Below are 19876 nucleotides of genomic sequence, written 5' to 3' on the forward strand. Positions count from 1 at the left end.
GTTCTAAACTACATCTTATATCTCTGTGCATCAATATATCCTGTGCCCTAGATCACTGTAGTGGCCTCTAATGTCCCCACAAACATCCTACAAGTAGTCCCCATATATTACATAGAATGACCACTTAAAACCTACAATGATTTCCTCTTGTGCTTAAAGACTAAAATCCCACTGTTTACTAGGTCAACAAGTACTATATGATTTTGTCTTATCTGAATAATCAAGCATTGTGTACATGCATAATGATTAGACTTCTGACTTTAAAAATAATCCATCTGATACACTAAAATTTCCTTTATTTCTCAAAATTGGCATCTCCTTTCTGATTTTCTGATTTCTTTTGAGGGTGACATTAATATTGTTCAGTTCTAATATTTAGAAGTTTGTATTCTTAATTTTTATTCATTAGTCACATCCCTGGGAGGGAATAGTTTGTTTCTGAATGATTCAAATTAAGTTGCTTGTTTATTTTAATGAAATGACTACTGTTAACAGAATGCAAAAGAAGCCAAAGAAACAAGATAGTGATAAATCCTAAGACAAACAACCACAGAGAGCCGTTGATAACTCTAAGGATGAATGATGAAAGAACAGAATGTAAAATAGATGCCAAACTGTGTCACAGGGCCCATGTTACAGCCATCATGGTTGTAGGGAGATGCAGTCATCAGTAAAATACACACCCAAGTTCAAGGAAGAGGTAGTGAGTACTCATCTGTATCTCCTGCTGCCATCCGGCTATTGTTCCTCCCATGGTCTGGGAGATGAGAAGGGAGCTCCAAGGAAATGGTTCACAGAGGTAGCCTCCAAAGCACAGAGCAGGGTAGAAAAAGGAGGATAACCGAAAAAAGAGAGTAGGGCAAAAACTGATGTGTCTTGGCCCCTCTTCCATACTCCCAATGTTCACATTCTATCATTCACAAAATAAGATTAAAACTTTTAATAGTCTCTTTAAACTATACCAATTCCCCACCATGCATTTGAATACCATAGTTCTCTATAAGGTGGTTGACCTCACTTTAAGTCCCTGCTGGGATTGCTCCCACAACTCTTACATTAATTTCCTTAAAATTTGCCTTCATTCATTTCACTCTCTATGTCACACCATTTTCTGTTTTGTTTTTGTTTTTGTTTTTTTTTTTTTTTTCTCTGCATGGTCTTTACTAGGATCTAAGAAAAAAAAATCTCACCTCAATGTGATTTTCTGTCTTAAATTCAACTTAGAAAGTAGTGAATTCTATAAAAGAATGGGGTGTGTCAGGGAAGTCTATAACTATAAAAGTGATTAGAGCGGGCCTCATTAAGGCACAGATAACATCAGAACAGCTTTCAAAGGCATAATCATATGACACGAAGCATTTGTAATAGAAGGAATGGCAAGTTCTAGGACTCTGAGACTAATGGATGTCTGGCAGGTTTGAGACCTAGCAAGAAAGACAAGGGTGGCTGGAGTACCAACTCCACCTCCACCTCCTCCACCTCCTCCACCACCTCCACCACCTCCACCACCTCCACCACCTCCACCTCCTCCACCTCCTCCACCTCCTCCACCACCTCCACCTCCTCCACCTCCTCCACCTCCTCCACCACCTCCACCACCTCCACCACCTCCACCTCCTCCTCCACCTCCACCACCTCCACCACCTCCACCTCCTCCACCTCCTCCACCACCTCCTCCACCTCCACCACCTCCACCACCTCCACCACCTCCACCACCTCCACCTCCTCCACCTCCACCACTTCCACCACCTCCACCTCCTCCACCACCTCCACCACCTCCACCACCTCCACCTCCTCCACCTCCTCCACCTCCACCTCCTCCACCACCTCCTCCACCTCCACCACCTCCACCACCTCCACCACCTCCACCTCCTCCACCTCCACCACCTCCACCTCCTCCACCTCCTCCACCACCTCCACCACCTCCACCTCCTCCACCACCTCCACCTCCTCCACCACCTCCACCACCTCCACCACCTCCTCCACCTCCACCACCTCCACCACCTCCACCTCCTCCACCACCTCCACCACCTCCTCCACCACCTCCATCACCTCCACCACCTCCACCTCCTCCACCACCTCCACCACCTCCTCTACCACCTCCATCACCTCCACCACCTCCACCTCCTCCACCACCTCCTCCACCACCTCTACCACCTCCACCTCCTCCACCTCCTCCACCACCTCCACCTCCTCCACCACCTCCACCTCCTCCACCACCTCCACCACCTCCACCGCCTCCACCGCCTCCACCGCCTCCACCGCCTCCACCACCTCCACCACCAACTCCACCTCCTCCACCTCCTCCACCTCCTCCACCACCTCCACCACCTCCACCACCTCCACCACCTCCACCACCTCCTCCACCACCTCCACCACCTCCACCTCCTCCACCTCCTCCACCAACACCACCTCCTCCACCAACTCCACCTCCTCCACCACCTCCACCTCCTCCACCACCTCCACCACCTCCACCTCCTCCACCACCTCCACCACCTCCACCTCCTCCACTTCCTCCACCTCCACCACCACCTCCTCCACTTCCTCCACCACCTCCACCACCTCCACCTCCTCCACCACCTCCACCTCCTCCACCTCCTCCACCACCTCCACCTCCTCCACCACCTCCACTGCCTCCACCTCTTCCACCGCCTCCACTGCCTCCACCACATCCACTACAGCCACCACCTCTACTGCCTCCACTATATCCACTGCAATCAGTGCATCCACTTCATCTATCTCATAGCTGCAGGCCCTCTTCAAAAGCTTTTACTCTAACCAAACTGGCCACCACCTACATTTCCCACATATATTTTTTTCCTAGATTTCCTTAACTGGTTTTCCCTTTCCTGAGAAGAATTTCCTCTTAGGGTGCCTTTACGAAAGAAAAGAAAGAAAGAAAGAAAGAAAGAAAGAAAGAAAGAAAGAAAGAAAGAAAGAAAGGAAGGAAGGAAGAAAAAAGGAAGGAAGGGAGAGAAAGAGAGAGAGAGAGAAAGAAAGAATTGGATTATATTTCCCTTCCATAACTTCTGAAGTCTGTAATAATTTTTTTCATTTCAACACAAGGGATATCTACCATTTAAATATCCTTGCAACTCATCCTTTTGAGATAATAGTCTATATTGAATATGAGGGTAGTGATTATGTTAACTAACAATAATGAGTTTGGTTACACTTAAAAGTGTTGTTTGGGAAACTGAGCGATAGTTCCATTGGTAGAGAACTTACTGGGTAAGCATGAGGCTCTGTGTTTCATCCTTAGAACCCATGTAGAAAGTACAAGGTTGAGAGTGGTAACATGCACTTGTAACCCCAGCACTGAGGAGACAGAAGCAGGAGGATACCAGAAACACACAGGCCACCAGCTGAACCCACTCAGGTAGCACTGAGAATTCCTGTTTCCACAAGCATGAATGACAGCACCTGAGGAATGGTACCTCTGGCCTCCACATGCATGTGCTTGTGCACCCACATGAGCACACGTGCATACACACACATACACACATACATACATACATACATATGCAAGAGTTTGGACTGGTAAAGAGGTTTAACCTTGAAATATTAGCTGTTATGCTGCCTGCACTGCCAGTGTGAGGAGAGGAGACGTATTCACGGAGGAACAGTGAAAGGCTAAAAGGTACTTGGCATGCTTTAGGCAATCAATACTCAACACTTGTAACTCATGTAACAAACAAGTTCTGTAATTAGTTATTGTTGCCAATGCCGCATTGAAGTCAGGAGTGATAAGGACACGTACTTTTCGTCACACAAAGTACCTTTTAGACAGATGCGAGTGCCGATTTGACCAACCAGTCTGTGGTGACTTGTTCCTCATTCTTATTCAATATCTGAACCACACATGCCCTACCTGGCTCCATGCTGTCGCAGGACGTGGTTTGCATTCCTAATTACTCCTGGTTGGTTTCACAGATTTATCATGTCTTTTCAACTAGACAGAAATCTTGGGACAAATTTTGATTTCTTTTGTGTTTCTGTGCACCTCTGCTGGCTTTAAAAACACATGCATGCAAATGGATAGGCTAGGAAGGGCGCTGTTCTTTGTCTTGCCTCTGTCTTCTGGTTTTCTGCTGTGACAAGGTCATTCCGGGAACACTGAAGAAAGATAATTCAGGCATTTGGCTGTAGTCAACTTCTGTTGCTGGAGCCAGAGTTTGCACTCTGGCATGCAAATCCTTGCAAGAACTGGCAGGTCTCAGGCTTTACCTGAAGCAATGCTTGGTCCTGCCTTAGACAAACTTATAGAACTGAGAGTAGTCATGGGTTTCATATCTATTTATCTTCAGTCTAGGTAGAGTAGGGGGAAAAGTGCCAAGATATTTAGTAAGACATCAAGAATATGCACAAAGGAAAATTTTCCTCTTCTCAGACCTTTGGCATGACCTTACTTTAAAAGTTACAAAATAAAAGGAGACAGGTGTGGTGCCCCACATCAATAATTCCAGTACTTGGGAGGCAGAGGTAATAGGATTGCTCTGAGTTTCAGGCATTGAAAGCTAGCCTAGGCTACAGCAAAGGATACTGTTTAAAAAAAACCAGGACGGGGTGGCTTATGATTGAGGAATCTTGACACTGAGAGCAAGATGTGTAGCAATCTTTAAAAATATTAATTAAAAAGAAGAGGCAGAACCAGGTAACACTGCTCACAAGTGCTCCTCCCTCCCGGGCCAGTCAATGTCTCTGCATAGATAAGGAAAGGGATGAAGCAACTGCCTAGGACTCAAAAAAGCAACTTCGATAAAAGATACTCATTAAACAGATTGCTCATAGTATTACTTGAAACTGCAGAAGCTTGCAGTTTTAACAGTAGTATTCCGATCCCTCTAATTTCCATAAGCGTAGCTTACGGAAAATTTATGAATTTTGTCATTTGAAAGGGGAGCAGACAGTCTGTTATTCTGAGTTAGTACATGAATTGTTGTTATCAAGTTTGACTTCTTTTTTTTGTTTGTTTGTTTTTGTTTGTTCATTTTGGTTTTTGCTTTGAGATTCAAACTGACTTGTAAAGCTCTCCTTTGTCAGCGTAAAACTTAACTGTGATTACTAGAAGAAACAGTTTTCTCTTCTAACGATTCAATAGTTTTGCAAGGTAGTATACATGTTAGCTAAGATAGTATATATATTTATACACACACACACACACACACACACACACACACACACACACACACACATATATATATATATATATATATATATATATATATATATATATATATATTAGTATACTAGATAGATAGATACATACTAAGATCTGGTTTACACTGTTGTACAAATTTCCTCTGCTGGCCTTACTTCCTTGCTCCTTCTTCAAATACCTCACAAAGCAAAATCCCTTGTGAAGATTTCGAAGACTAGTGAGCATAGATTGTGTTAACCATCCCCAAATTAGAATGTCACGAATCTCGTTTTACCATTGCAGCTGCAGGAGAGTCTTTGTGCTCACAAACGAAGCAATTGCATTAGCTAAATCTGTCCAAATCTTCTAGAAATTTGGAATGTGAAGGGCAGAGCAACAGCACAGCATTGAGCTCCCCAGTTATTTCCCCTTAGGAACATGGATTTGAGCCTCTTTCCATTTATAAATATACTGCTACAAGAGTTAAGAAACTAGGTGAGAGACTGGAGTATAGTCATGCTTGTAGGATGATAATAAGTAGAGAAACATTGAAGAGGGTAGAAACAGAAGTTTCACATCACCCCCCCTGCCCACTCCCAAACTCAGGTCAGCATAGTACCAGATACCAGGTGCCTGACACTGACATCACTGGGTGTGTCCCATGGGTCCTGATTCTTGGGCTTGAACCAATGGACTGTGATCTCAGATCTGCCTTGGCTTCAGGCAGAAACTGAAACCTCGACAAAATGGAATCAATCTGGCCACATCACCACAGCCTTGGGCTGTATTAAAACCTTGGTAGCCACAGACTTTCTACCACACCCTGAGACTGTGTCATCATCAACAGAGCCAGGATTCTATCTCAGCATTTTAGCAAATACAGGAAGGTCATGCTTAAGACAACCCCACTACCACTATGGCCATCAGAGTCCAGGTACAAGGGGCTATCAGATAGCTTGCCTGAAATATCTGGATAGGCTTAGAGTTGAAAAGTATTTCCACCTAAAGCCAGTCTGTAAGGGGAGAGGTGGATTGCAAATCAATAATGGCAGACTTTAATAGCATAGACATAATAGCAATAAGCAGATAATTAACAAGAAAGAACTGTATGGAACTATAATCCCAGCCAACTAGACCTAAATAAAAGACATTCACAGAACATTCCAAGCTAGTGGCTCAAAAATATACATTCTTCTTGAATATTCTCCAGGATAAGGTTACACTGGGCCTCAGAGAAAGTTTTTTTTTAAACAATTATGGCAAGATTGAATTCATATCAATTATATTTTCTAACAAAAATGTTCTAAGACTAGAAATGGGTCAATGAAGAAACTGAAGGAGAAATTTTATTTCTCAAAACAAACAAAAAATGAAAACACAGTATGTCAAAATCTTTGGGATTCATCAAAAGAAAGTCTGAGAGGCCAGCTTACAGAAATAGATGCCTTCATTGAAAAAAGAAACATTGCCGGGCAGTGGTGGCACACGCTTTTAATCCCAGCACTTAGAAGGCAGAGGCAGGTGGATTTCTGAGTTCCAGGACAGCCTGGTCTACAGAGTGAGTTCCAGGATAGCCAGGGCTCCACAGAGAAACCCTGTCTCTCAAAATAAAAACAAATTTAAAAAAAATAAAAAAAAAACCAAAAGAAAAAAGAAACATCAACTATCAGTACATTTCAGTGCAATAAACTAAAACAAAAGTAAACTAAGCACAAAGTTGGGAGAAAGAAGAAAATGAAGATCAGGGTAGAATGAAGGAAGCAGGTGAGAAGATGAAATAAAGAGTTAAAAAGATAAAATCAAGGAACACTTAGCTAGGGGAAAAGGAGAAAACTCAGGTGAAAACTCCTTAATATATGAAACTTACCAAAGTCAACTTATAAGATGAAACATCTGAACTGAATAACAAGTTGGGCCACGAGCCAATGTAGAGGGTCTTTGTGAGACCGAACAAAACAAAATAAGCTAGAGATATCTGATGGCCTCTCTGCCAACTTCTACGAAACCAAAGCAAACAAACAAACAAAAAAACAAACACCCAAGCACAACAGATATAGCAATTCTTGTGAAATCCTTGGGAAAATTTAGAAGAATGAAATACTTCAAAATCATTCATGAGGCAAACATTATCCTGACACCAAAACTAGCTAAGGGGACAGTGACAGGTGGGGGATGGGGCTGCAAACGGAAAGGGGAGAGGAGAAAAGAGAGAGAAAATAGAAACTACAACCCATAATCTCTGATGAACATAGAAAGTTCCAACAAAATAGGAAATTAAACCCAACAAGACTGTCCTACAAGATGGTTCAGCAGGTAAAGGTGTGTGCCACCAAGCCTGATTAGCCACAGAACGCACATGGTGAAAGGAGAGCCAACTTTCACAAATTGTCCTCTGACCTTCGTATTTACACTGAGGCAGGGTTGCCATGTCTCTCTCCCCACCACACGCATATAATAAATAAATGCTAAAAAATGTAAAAGAAAATCCACCCACACGGGAGATGTATCCCAGAGTGGTTCAACATAGGCAACTCAGTAGACAAGATACAACACGTCAACAGAACAAACAAACCTCACCAGCAGTTTAATATGTACAGAAAAGGTATTTGACATCCCTGCACTATAATATCTCTCAATGAGTTAGGTGTAGAGACAAAGGACTTCCACACAACAGAGGTGGCATCCTTGCAGATGGTGTGGCATTCAGATAGGAAACGAAAACACTCTCCTGAAAAAGGCAAGAAAGCTTTATTCTTGCACTTCCATTAGAGTGCTAGTCCCAGCCTGGGCAATTAGGCAAGAGAGGGGACATCCAAATTTGAAAATGGTTAAGTTTTCTCTGTTTGTAAGTATGACCTTATATGAATAGAAAGCCCTGACACATTGCATTGGGCAGGGGGGACTGTTAGAGCCAACAAATTTGAGAAAGTTACAGAACACCAAGTCACTATATAAAAATAAATAGCATATGCAAACACTGATATACATGGGGGAAAACACTAAAAGAACCCCATTTACAGTGGCCACAAAAATAATCACATATTTAGGAATCTATTTGTCAAGGAGAAAGATCCCTATACTAAAAACTGTAAACCACCAATGAAAGAAATTGAAAAAGACAAACATGTGGGGAAAAGTGTCTCCTCCCAGTTCTGGATATAGGTAGGATTTTCTCAACTCTGGCAAGGACATGACATAGGATAACACCACAAGAGCTGGGGCACTTGTGGGAGAAAGAAGCCCTATTGCAGAGCAGCAAAGCAACCCTGCAGACAAGCTTGTTCTTAAGGCAAGTATCCCTAGAGGAGCTCAGGCTGTCAAGGAGATTTGATGGGCAGTTCCTACAGTGATTTCTCCCCAAGCCCTAGCTGCTAAGTCCCATCACTCCTTACCATTGCTACATTGAGGACCAAATGCCCAATGCAGGAACTCAAAAAGGCCAGATTCAAACCTCTGCAAGCCAGAGTGGTAGACAAAAACAAAAAAGATTTGGCATAAAGACAGACATATCTGCCAACAGATTATAATAGATAGCCCAGAAATAAAGTCACATGTTTAAAACAAACTGATTTTTAACAAAGTCACCAAGGAGAGCAATGGCGGGGGTGGAGAAAGCATGTAATCCGTTTAATAAATATTAGTAGAATTGAATAGCCACATGGAAAATATTGAAATGAAGCCTTAATTTCATAACATATGCAAAAGTCAAATAAAATGGAAACATTTTTTAACTATAAAATCAAAACTATGATATTACTTAAGGATCCAGGAGAAAACTTGGTGGCACCCATCTGGACAATTTGGATGTGACCCCAATGCACAGACAGCAAAAAACAAAAACAATTAAGAGCAGAAAAATCAAAACGCTTCTTCCCAGTACAGGAAATAGCCAGCAATGTGAAGATGAAGCCTTCAGAATGGAGAAAAAAAAAGACATTAAAACGATACATGGATTAACAGCCAAAATCTATAGCAACTCAATGACAAGAAATAGTAACCACATTACTTTATAAAATATGTTATGATCTAAATACACTTCTACAGAGAAGACAAATTTCCAACAGATTTGTAAAAACAGGTGCTTGCTTCACTATAAATAAAACTGAAGTAATGAAAATGAAAACCACAATAATGCTAGTAACTCTAGCAAGAGTGACTACTAACAAAAAGTTAAAAGAGACTGGTGTTAACTAGTATATAAAGAAAAGGGTACAGCTATGTGTTCTTGACAGGAGTGTAAATTAGTATAATTGTTACGGAAGCTTTACAAAAGATCAAAATTAGAACTACCATTATATACACATACACACACAGACATATATATCAAATGAAATTCATATATCTGCAATATCTTCTCTCTAATACTCATTATAGTACTATTCATAACATCCAAGGAATAAGATCAGTCTATGTGCCCATTAAAGAATGGATGGAAAAAGAAAACATGGTGTATCTATATAAAGATATTGTCTCAGTTAGGGTTACTAATGTGATGAATACCATGACCAAAGCAACTTGGGGAGGAAAGAGTTTGTTCGGCTTATGTTTTCATATCACTGTTCATCGTTGAAGTTAAGTCATAACAGAAAGTGAAAAAAAGCAGGAACCTGGAGACAGGGACTGATGCAGAGGCGATAGAGGAGTGCTTCTTAATGGTTTGCTCCTCATGGTTTGCTCAGCCTGCTTTCATATAGAACCCAGGACCAGCAGCCCCAGGGTGACCCAACTCACAATTTGAAAAATGGTCCCACCCCAGGCAATGGACAAAGAGAAACCTTGTTGGTGGTGTTGTTCTTATACAAGTCAGGACAGAGCAGATGGCAGTCCTTCGTTCATCCTAGCTTGATGCCTGGCTTGGTGGCCAAAGTTGTTTTCTGCCTAGGACTCATAAAAATCAAATCAAATCCAGGCAGCACAGCATGGGAGAAGGAAGACAGACAGAGACCTATGGACTGCTATGCCACCCACAGACCTGTTCTCTAGCAAATGGCAAGGGTGGGCCAACACAATGCCCTGGCAGTAAAATGCTTATGACAATTGGCTAAAGTTACCCATCACAGTGTATGGAAGAACAAGAGTATGGTAAGTGCATGGCGCTCTCTATCAACAGAAATGACTCAATTTGTACTTAAAAAAAGTATGATGTAAATGTTACTAACCAAAATGTTTATAACATTATCGATTAATGTTCAGAAAGTTGTAAATATATTTTCATAGTAGCCTTTTTTTTTTTAAAATTTGGCTTTTCTAGACAGGGTCTATCTGTGTAACATTACCTGTCCTGGAACTTGCTCTGTAGACGAGGCTGTCCTTGAATTCATAGAGATATACCTGCCTCTGCGTCCTTAGTGCTGGGATTAGTGACATACACTATCACTGGCCAGAAATACCACAGCTTTTATTTCATATCTAATTGGAAGGGGGGAAAACTTGTTGTATGATTGGCTTACAAATAAATGACATGTATTTTAAAGACATCATGGGACTAGTCTTTGCCTGTAAAGTCATTACCACATCCCACTACTTCCCAAGCTTCACTGTCTGGAGTCTCAGCCTCCAGACCCTGTCACTCCATTTCTAGGAATTTTCTTCTTTAGGACCACTTTCACTCTTTAAAATTGTCTCTTTAAAAAAATTGTTCAGAATGTCTTATTTTTAATCCTTTTTAAAAATTCCATTCCTTATTCTTTTTTTTTTCCTGCTTGGGTTATGTTGGTATGTCACTGCAGGAGGTCTGCATTTTTTTGTTTTTACTCCATTTACTATGCTACTAATGGAAACTATTAAATTATTTCTGTTTTGTTGTTATTACAATCACAGCTGTTGTAACATTTGTATTTTTTTCCCTTAAAATCCCAAACTTGGAACTAAAAAATACCTCTATCCTTTTTTGGCAGAAAAGTAGCTGTGGTTGATGGCTCTGGTTCACAGAAACACGAAGAGGAAACTTCTCAGAGGTTACTTTAGATCAGAAAGGAAAACAGAGACAGAAGACAGACGCCTTCAAGCTCCAGAACAGTGGGGACTCGCACTGTTTATGTAAAAAGCCCATTGACTGCCAGTCTCTTCGGTCTAAGCTAGTTCCTTCTGGCCTTACTCATTTGAGACCAAAGTATCATGAACTATCACCACTGCCACCCCAAACACCTTAAGCCATAATTGGAACTTCTTTGAAGGAATGATTTAGGAATCTTTTGAATATTTCATTATTACCCCCATGCAAAATAGCCCTAAGCAAATATAATTGCTTTAAAAAATCCTGTTGTTCACTAAAGAAAGCAACAATAATCACTTGCCTCCAGCACACACTGGGAGAACAGGATGAAAATGAGTTATTCTTCAATTCACTCTGCAGAAACAAGCTTAGGCACAATCTATAGTTTCAAATTCTTGCTCTTCTCATATGAAAGTACCCCAAATTTCATCATATTTATAACAAAATTCTTTTCCTCTCTGACTAAACTGGTTGCTCTTGGGATGTCTATATGAATAAGTACAGTTACTCAGGTTTTATTGAAAGACTTGGGAGACATTGTAAATAACCTAACCATTGCAATAATAGTCTTACAAAGATTAAATTCTAAGTGGTCAGTGACCACTTAGCTAAAATATACCTACAGAGGCCATTCAAGGACACAACTCACTCCAAGTCACCAGCCTCAGCATCTGACCTTTATTCTGTCCTTTTAAGTGTCTGTGTTCAGCATTTTGCTTCTTGCCTCATCATCAAAGCCACAATAACTTTTCTAAAGATAAATATTAATACCCTAGCCAAACACATGTGCTCTGCAGAATTCAGAGAGTTAAGCGTTAGTCAGGACTCGTCTGTAAATACTCCAACCTCAGAGCACTTATGATCAAACAAGAGGCAAGTGAGCTAACAGAGGGTAAAAGCACAGAAGTGTATTGATTGAAGTGGCAGACTACATTGCACAATGACACCTTTAGTTTTCGAGGAATTATTACCTGGCAAATGCTTTCTCAAAAGTTTGCAACATGGGTATGTTTGTCTTTGTTGACTAGAAAAGGAACTGCAGTCTTAGGAGGTTAAGTGACTTACCAGAATATTATGTAATTACTAACTGTAAGACAAGGTTATGACTAAGTATAGATAAATATCCAACTTTTGGCCAGTTTTTTAATTTTGTCCCTCAACCTAGGAACAATCTGTAGGCATCCTCCTTAACTTCTACTCTGCCTCTTAATGCTAATGCTTAATGGTAATGTGTATATATCTATATCTATATCTATCTATCTATCTATACACACACACACACACACACACACACATATATATATATATATATCAACTTACTTTCTGCCTACTTTGGAATTTCAGATGTATCCAGAATTAGTTTACAAATCTACTGTCTATACAACATTTCATCAACATAGAAAGACTTGGTTAAAGGGAAATAATCTGAGGTTTAATCTTTATCTCACCACCTACCCTCACACACATATACAAGTACATAGTCAGATTCATCACATTTCATGTGCCAAGACAAATTTTTTTGTCAAGGAAGACACTGGAAACTGGGATAGTTCATTCAGCAGCAGTTTACAGATCTATGTCCACAATGAATGGTTCTGGACTCAGCTAACTGGTCCAAAAGAAGACAGCACTAGAGGTGTCATGAGAGTTGGTATCCTTGACACATGTTCATCCTAGTTGTCCATTATGTTAGTACCTATGACAATCCAAACAAAACATGTTAACAGATAGGTGGAAATGAATGAAAGAAATAAAGATTCTCCATACTTCTTCAGGCCTTGAGTTGATTTAGATTTCCCCCAAAGAAACAGGTGGCACACTTCAAGCACTTACCTGATTGCTATGAACTTTTTTTATTATGGGACATTTTTTGATGGAAAAAAAATCCCATTTGAGTTATTATCTTAGTCAGTGTTCTATTGTTGTAAAGAGATACCATGACCATGGCAACTCATTTTTAAAAAGCATTTAATTGGGGATGCTTATAGTTTCAGAAGTTTAGTCCATTATCATCAGGCAAAAAGCATGGTGGCACACAAAATGACATGGTGCTGGAGAAGTAGAGTTCTACATTTGGATCCTCAGCCAGGATGAGAGAAACTCTGGGCTTGCAATGGAAACTTCAAAACACACCACCAATGACACACTTCCTCTAACAAGGCTATACCTCCTAATCCTTTCAAACAGTGCCACTTCCTGTGAGTCTATGGGGGCCATTTTCTTTCAAACCAACACAGCTATACAATGTACCATTTTATATACTTGCTAAAAAATTCCACACTTAAGAATCCCTAGGCACTATATACTCAAAATATTTAGCAGTCATCATCTGTCTATTTCCAGAACTTTTTATTACCCTAAAGTGAAACTGATTTATGGGCTGTTTTAAGTATGGCGCTGATTTTATGTCTGATATTTTATACCTTGTTTTTGAGGAAATACTTTCTTTTATCAATAGAAAAGGACTTCAACAGAGTGGTAAAAAGAGTTACTGAAACCGAAGAGAACTCATTAGGAAATATATGGGCACATATTGCTTTCACTTCTAGGCCAGAGGTAAAGAGGAAGATAATAATGTCAGATGATATTGACTTAAGAGTCAAAATTTGCAAGGGGCCCTGGAGATAGAATCTTTGGTGGTAGAGAAATATAGAGAGATGTTAGCCAGGACAGTTGCAGGGAGATAGCAGGGAAGCATAATAGGCTAGCATTTTGATTAACTTCTGTCTTTCCAATCTGAATTGAAGATAAGAAATGAAGGAGCTCATATGTTGAGCTCACAGAGACCAAGCCTTCAAGACTGTAGTGGTTTGAATGAGAATGGCTCCACAGGCTCATATTTTTTAATGCTTGGTCACCAGGAAGTGGAACTGTTTGAAAGGATTACAAGGATTAGGGGCTGTGGCCTTGTTGGAGGATTTGTGTCACTGGAGGTAGGCTTTGAGGTTTCAAAAGACCTGGGCCCAGTCTTCCTTCCTTACCCTCCTCTGGCAGATCAGGATTATAGCTCTCAACTACTTTTCCCACACCATGGCTACCATCCCTGCTACCATGTTTCCCACCATGATGAAATGAACTAAACCTCTAAAACTGTAAGCAAACCCCCAATTAAATGCATCCTTTTACAAGAGTTGCCTTGCCCATGGTGTCTCTTCACAGCAATAAAACACTGACTGAGACAAAGACATAGGAAGGAAAAACAGGGTGACTAGGCTGAAGGGGCAGGGTTGAGTCAGAATGAATATATCAGAGGTATATTTCCATGGGAATTTGGGCCTTGTTTTATACCAAATGTAAAAGAAGAACAAAAATATTTTTATGAAACTATAAAATTGCAGATGATATCTTCTCAGGTTGGATGCTCTTAATATTTTTTTCTTTTGCTTCGAGACAACCTTCTTGAAGAAATTTTGTATAAGAAAATAATAAACACGGGACATGGATAGCCTTTGGCCAACAAAGGGGAACACCAGTCCTGGTCACCCTTATGACTTGCCTCTCTGTACAAAGTACTTACTTTTCCAAGAAGAGATAGAATGGGGTGCAGGGAGAGCTTTTCACTAAGAGAAATTCTCAGTTATAATGAATGGCTCAGGGTTTGCAAACATGGTTGGTGGCTAGAAGCAGGATATGAATCCAATGGTGTTATACATCCCCACTATTGATGTGAATCCAGTGGTGTTATATATCTCCACTACTGATACAAATCCAATGACATTACACATCCCCACTATTGACCTCTTAAAAACTTCCTAGGAAACTGTGAATGGCAGTCCTTATTCTCCTGATAAGGACAGATATGTGATCTGTCTCTTTGTGTGACTCCATGACACACATGACAGCCTGAGGACTGTCATTAATAATACTTCTTCCAATGAGAATGAAATGGATCCCAGCTATCCCTATTATCAGTTCCTGCTTTAAAGTTGTTCCATGAATATAGGCCTTTCTTGTTTTCATTTTGTCTTCTTTTTTTTTTTTTTTCAAGACAGGGTTTCTCTGTGTAGCCTTGTCTGTTCTTGAACTTGATTTGTACACCAGACTATCCTGGAACTCACAGGAGTGTCTCTGTCTCCTTAGGCTAGGATTAAAGGTATGTGCCAACACACCAGGCTACATACAGGCCTATTAAATCAAAGTTTTAAACACAGATCCGTAATGTTAAAAACAAGGCATCAGTGCCCGTGAGCAACATCAGAAACTACATCCATGAACTTTCACCAGCATAGCCACCCAAATGTGAGCTGAACAAGGACACTTATGAGCAAGCCGGAATGAACAGGGAAAAGCCCATGAGGTCTCTACCCTGCACAAAGAACTACAGCTAACTGAGGAATGCTGGGAGGAGGAAAAATGATCCTCCCGAGAGATGGACATACCAAGTAGTTGTCCAGTGCCAGATAGTCAGCCCTGAGAACAGACATAGAAGTAATATTATGTAACTCAACAGATTATAATTGGGAACACACACACATATACATATAAATACATGCATATAATAATTATTCAAAAAAGAGACCATAAATTAAAAGAAAAGTGGGGTTGGTATACAGTAGGGTTTGAAAATAGAAAGAGAGGGAAGAAATGTAATTAAAATGCAATCTAAAAAATTAAAAAAGTAATAAGAAACCAAATATCATTTAATGAATATGTATATTTTGTCCTAGGCAAAACCAAACCATTTGTTTAAAAAAAAATAGGATTTTCAACAAGTCTATTTTGCAAATATAAGAAGGCTCCCATGAGTACCCTCAAATGATGCCTGGCTCAGATATCATGAGTGTAACTGAAGTTAATGTTTATGTGTACGACAGTTTTTATCATCTTCTCTTTCCAGACAATATTTCCCAAGAGAAATTAGAAATGTCTTAAAACTGTAATTAAATCTATAGCTACCTTTATAGATAGAAATCTTATCAACTGGAATTTGCGTGCCTCTGTTACTGCCAGAGAGAATCTTCTCTCCATGGAGATATAAATGTTTATTACTTCCCTCAGGGACTAGAGGCAAGGGCAGGCAGACACATACAGGTTGCCAACCCTGTGTTCAACAAGCCTTAGGATGAGGCAGTTCAGAACATCTGTCAGAACTACCCTTAGCCAGTGTGTGGTGAAAAGTGGTCTGAACAGAGATGCACCCAAACATCTGTCCTCAGTTCCCCTCCCTGTCTGACCGATATGGAATATCAACCCCTATGTGGGGCTGTATCTGTTTCTGCCAATAGCCATGGTACCGCCTATGGTGATTTGTCTCCACCACATATGAAAACTCTTGTTTGTCACATGGAAGGTGCATGCATTTTGCACTACATGTAGTTGATATGTGATCAAGAGGTTACAATGGATGAGCCTGGATAATGTGCTCTCCTGTGGCAAACACAGAAGGGGACATAAAGCACAGAGGACAGACCTGGAACAGGAAGCTCTGAGGTGGAACAGAGCAACTCCCCTGGATTACCAGACTTCTGTGATGCTTTTCCTGAGGGCTGTTATCCCACTGTGTTGATAAGTTGGTCCAAACTCTGGTTACTCTACCTCTCATCTATGCTTCCTACACAAGATCCCCAGACGCAGGCTGAGCATGCTTCAGATGTATGTGATGAGCAGAGGAAAGTAAGGCTGCTTCTCTAGGTTAGGTAATTCTGCCTCTACTCATAAAAAGAAAGATTTCAATTGCTATATGTCAACTACAAATTCATAATAAATTCATATTGCCTCTCTTCCTACTCACCACACCTTCAACATTCAACAGAAACTGGTTTTGAACATTTTCTTCCTATTCAGGTATATGATGGACAATTGGTTTAATGATAGGTAGATTGATTATATCTAAGGGTTTTGATTGCTGGGAAAAATACCATGACCAATGCAACTTATAAAAGTGTTTAATTGAGCCTACAGTTTTGAGGGCTTGAAGTTCCTTATGCTGAAGCAAAGGCATGGTGGCAGAACATCTGTGAGCTTTCATCTTGATCTGCAACCAGGAGGCAGAGAACACACTGGGAATGACATGAGTTTTCAGAACCTCAAAGACCATCCCCGGTGACACACCTCTTCCACATGGCCGTATTTCCTAATAGTTCCCAAACAGTCCCATCAACTGGTGGTTTGTTAAAAATACTTGAACCTATAAAGGTTATTGTCCTTCATGCCACCACAGGATGATGAGGAGGAGGAGGAAGAGGAGGAGGAAGAGGAAGAAACCATGATGATAAAAATAGATAGATAGATAGATAGATAGATAGATAGATAGATAGATAGATAGATAGATAGACAGACAGATAGATTTGGGGCATGATGTGACTGATGCAGGAGGACCATATGTTTGAGGCTACCCTGAAACACATAGCAAGACCTTAGATATAAAAAGTGGATAGAGTCAGAGACATTAGAAATATATACTGACTCATATGCATTCATATCTTCATTTATATATTTATATAAATCAGTCATTGACTTCTAATGACTTCACTTAATTATTTTCAACATTATAAAAATGATAAGCATTCCTGAGAGGCTATACTTTCCATTTTAATTTTTTAATCTTTTTCCAAACTAACAATATATAGTACAATAACCTATCGTGATTTTGAGTATCAGCAGGAAGCATCAGCAAGCAATCAGCCCCTCCATCATGAAGATAACCAACTGAAATTGTGTTGCCTGACAGTTTGAGATATAAGCATTTAATAAATTATACAAATAATAGAGTCTTCATTTTAAAACTAGCTTTTGGTAGATGATTTTGCCCAGGTATAAGTACCCTTAAAGTTGGTATGTTAGGAGTGTTAAATGCATTTCCAATGTCTGTTGAATCCAATTTGTGAGTTTACTGGGACATGTACACATACATGGCATTTTGAAAGACAATGCAATCAAGAAGAAAGGGGGAAAGACAGTACAATAAAACATTTGCAACATTATATGATATGCTTTCCATTCTAGATCAAAAGCAAATTTCATTCAGCTTGAGTCTTAAAGGCATTTCTATGTGAAATGAGTGAAGTCTTACTGAAAATCCTTGAGAGAACAAAATGTTGAAAGTCAAAGTGTGTATCTGTTCAATAAAACTTTATCATAAACCTGGTTTAATATAGATATAAGAACAAGAATTTCTATGACAATATCAGAGAAGAGCTACTCTAGAGGAAATACAATTCTCCCCAAATATTCTAATATCCGGTGGTTAACTACTATAGCCTTATTTTATTCAGCTACAAAGGCAGAAGAATAATGAAGAAATACAATTTCTTGATATATAGAGAAGATAATCTTAGCATTCTAAACTCTTAAAATTTTAAATAGTGCTTACAACTATTGATTTCTCTATTGTTAAATGTGTGAAATGGAGCTTTGCTGAGAAGATTAAATATAATTATATTTAACTATCTTTGCCAGTTAAATATAATTCCTGAGTGTTATGCTCAACTTTGTAAGTTTGAAAAGGTGTGTGTGTGTGTGTGTGTGTGTGTGTGTGTGTGTGTTATTTAGTGGAAGTATTTTTATACATTGAAACACAAATCAAATCATGATAAACTTGGATATCTGACAATCAGTATCATACTCATCAGGTAATTTCCATGTTAATTGCTAACATGTAGAGAAAGACTATTTGACGTCACTACAAAACTAGAACCTTTAGCAACTCTGGCTTTGAAAAAAAGGGGCAAAACGTGCCCAACAGAGCTGTGAGATTCCAGATCTGCTGGTTTACCCATTAGACCCAGAATGCCCACGAGTCAGGGACTGCCAACACTAGACAATCTACTTCCCACCTACTTATAATTTCTATATCAGCAACCAGATGATTGGTAATCAGTGTGTTTCATATCAGGCACAACAGCAGCTAAAACAAACAAACAAACAAACAAACAAACAAACACCCAAGCCATTCTGGCATATGGGGTGTTTGGTAGGAAGTAACAGTATTCTAAACAATTTCCATGTACAAGGGCAAGGTTTATTTGAAGCACAAAAGATGTCCCCGAATACTGAGGAGCCTGAAAGATTCTGGAGCCATTCCAACATAGATAAGAGCAAGTGCTCAGCAAAAATGGTCTTAGTTTTAATACCCTATATTCTAAGATCTGTTGAGAGCTCTGGAGAAACTGTCACACTTTGTGTGACAACAGAACTATCGAAGGCTCAGGCTCTTGGATGTTACAGACATTTCCACTTCTTTTACTTTTGCGACCCCTAATTGTTTCTAAACAGCCATCCTCTCTCAGTTCTCAGTTGGACACTCAGTACAAAGTGCATCTTGCATTGTCCTTTAGAAATATGTTCACTGATTTCACCAACATCTCACCAGTACAGTGAAAACAGAAGCGTGTGAACTTTTAAGACATCTCCTTAAGAGAATACAGACGCAACAGCCACTGATGATTCCAGCCATCTGTGTGGTTCAAGATCCAACTGCAGAGGAAGACTAGGGTAGAAAGGCTGAAGTGATGTGAAGTAATGTGTTTCTAATGAATGCTCTATCAGACCTGTACATCTTAATCTAGACTTTCAAAGGATAAATTACTGAGTTTTTAAAAAAAGAATTTTCTGCTACATTCAACTAAATCTAACTTTAAATAATACAGAACTCTTTGTCATTATCAAATATGGGCAGACATGTTTTTCAGAAGCAAAAGGTGTTCTTTCAGTCCACAGAGTTTTCTACGAGAAACCAGAGCAAAGGGCTGGAGAGATTGATGACTCAGCAGTTATAAGCACTTGCTGCTATTTCAGAGGAC

At 39.9% G+C, this 19876-nt stretch overlaps 1 long non-coding RNA gene and 1 other non-coding gene across 2 annotated transcripts in view; one reads left to right on the plus strand and one right to left on the minus strand.

Annotated features, from left to right (window-relative positions):
* Positions 1–19876, minus strand: part of 4930455D15Rik (RIKEN cDNA 4930455D15 gene) — a 173646-nt gene that overhangs the window by 34268 nt on the left and 119502 nt on the right. The gene's annotated exons all lie outside the window — the stretch shown is intronic.
* LOC115488955 lies at positions 9889–10031 on the plus strand. Its single transcript, XR_003952681.1, has one exon. It is a non-coding gene; the product is annotated as a small nucleolar RNA SNORA48 (small nucleolar RNA).

Source organism: Mus musculus, chromosome 18 (genome assembly GCF_000001635.26).
Source record: "Mus musculus strain C57BL/6J chromosome 18, GRCm38.p6 C57BL/6J".
Lineage (NCBI taxonomy): Eukaryota > Metazoa > Chordata > Mammalia > Rodentia > Muridae > Mus > Mus musculus.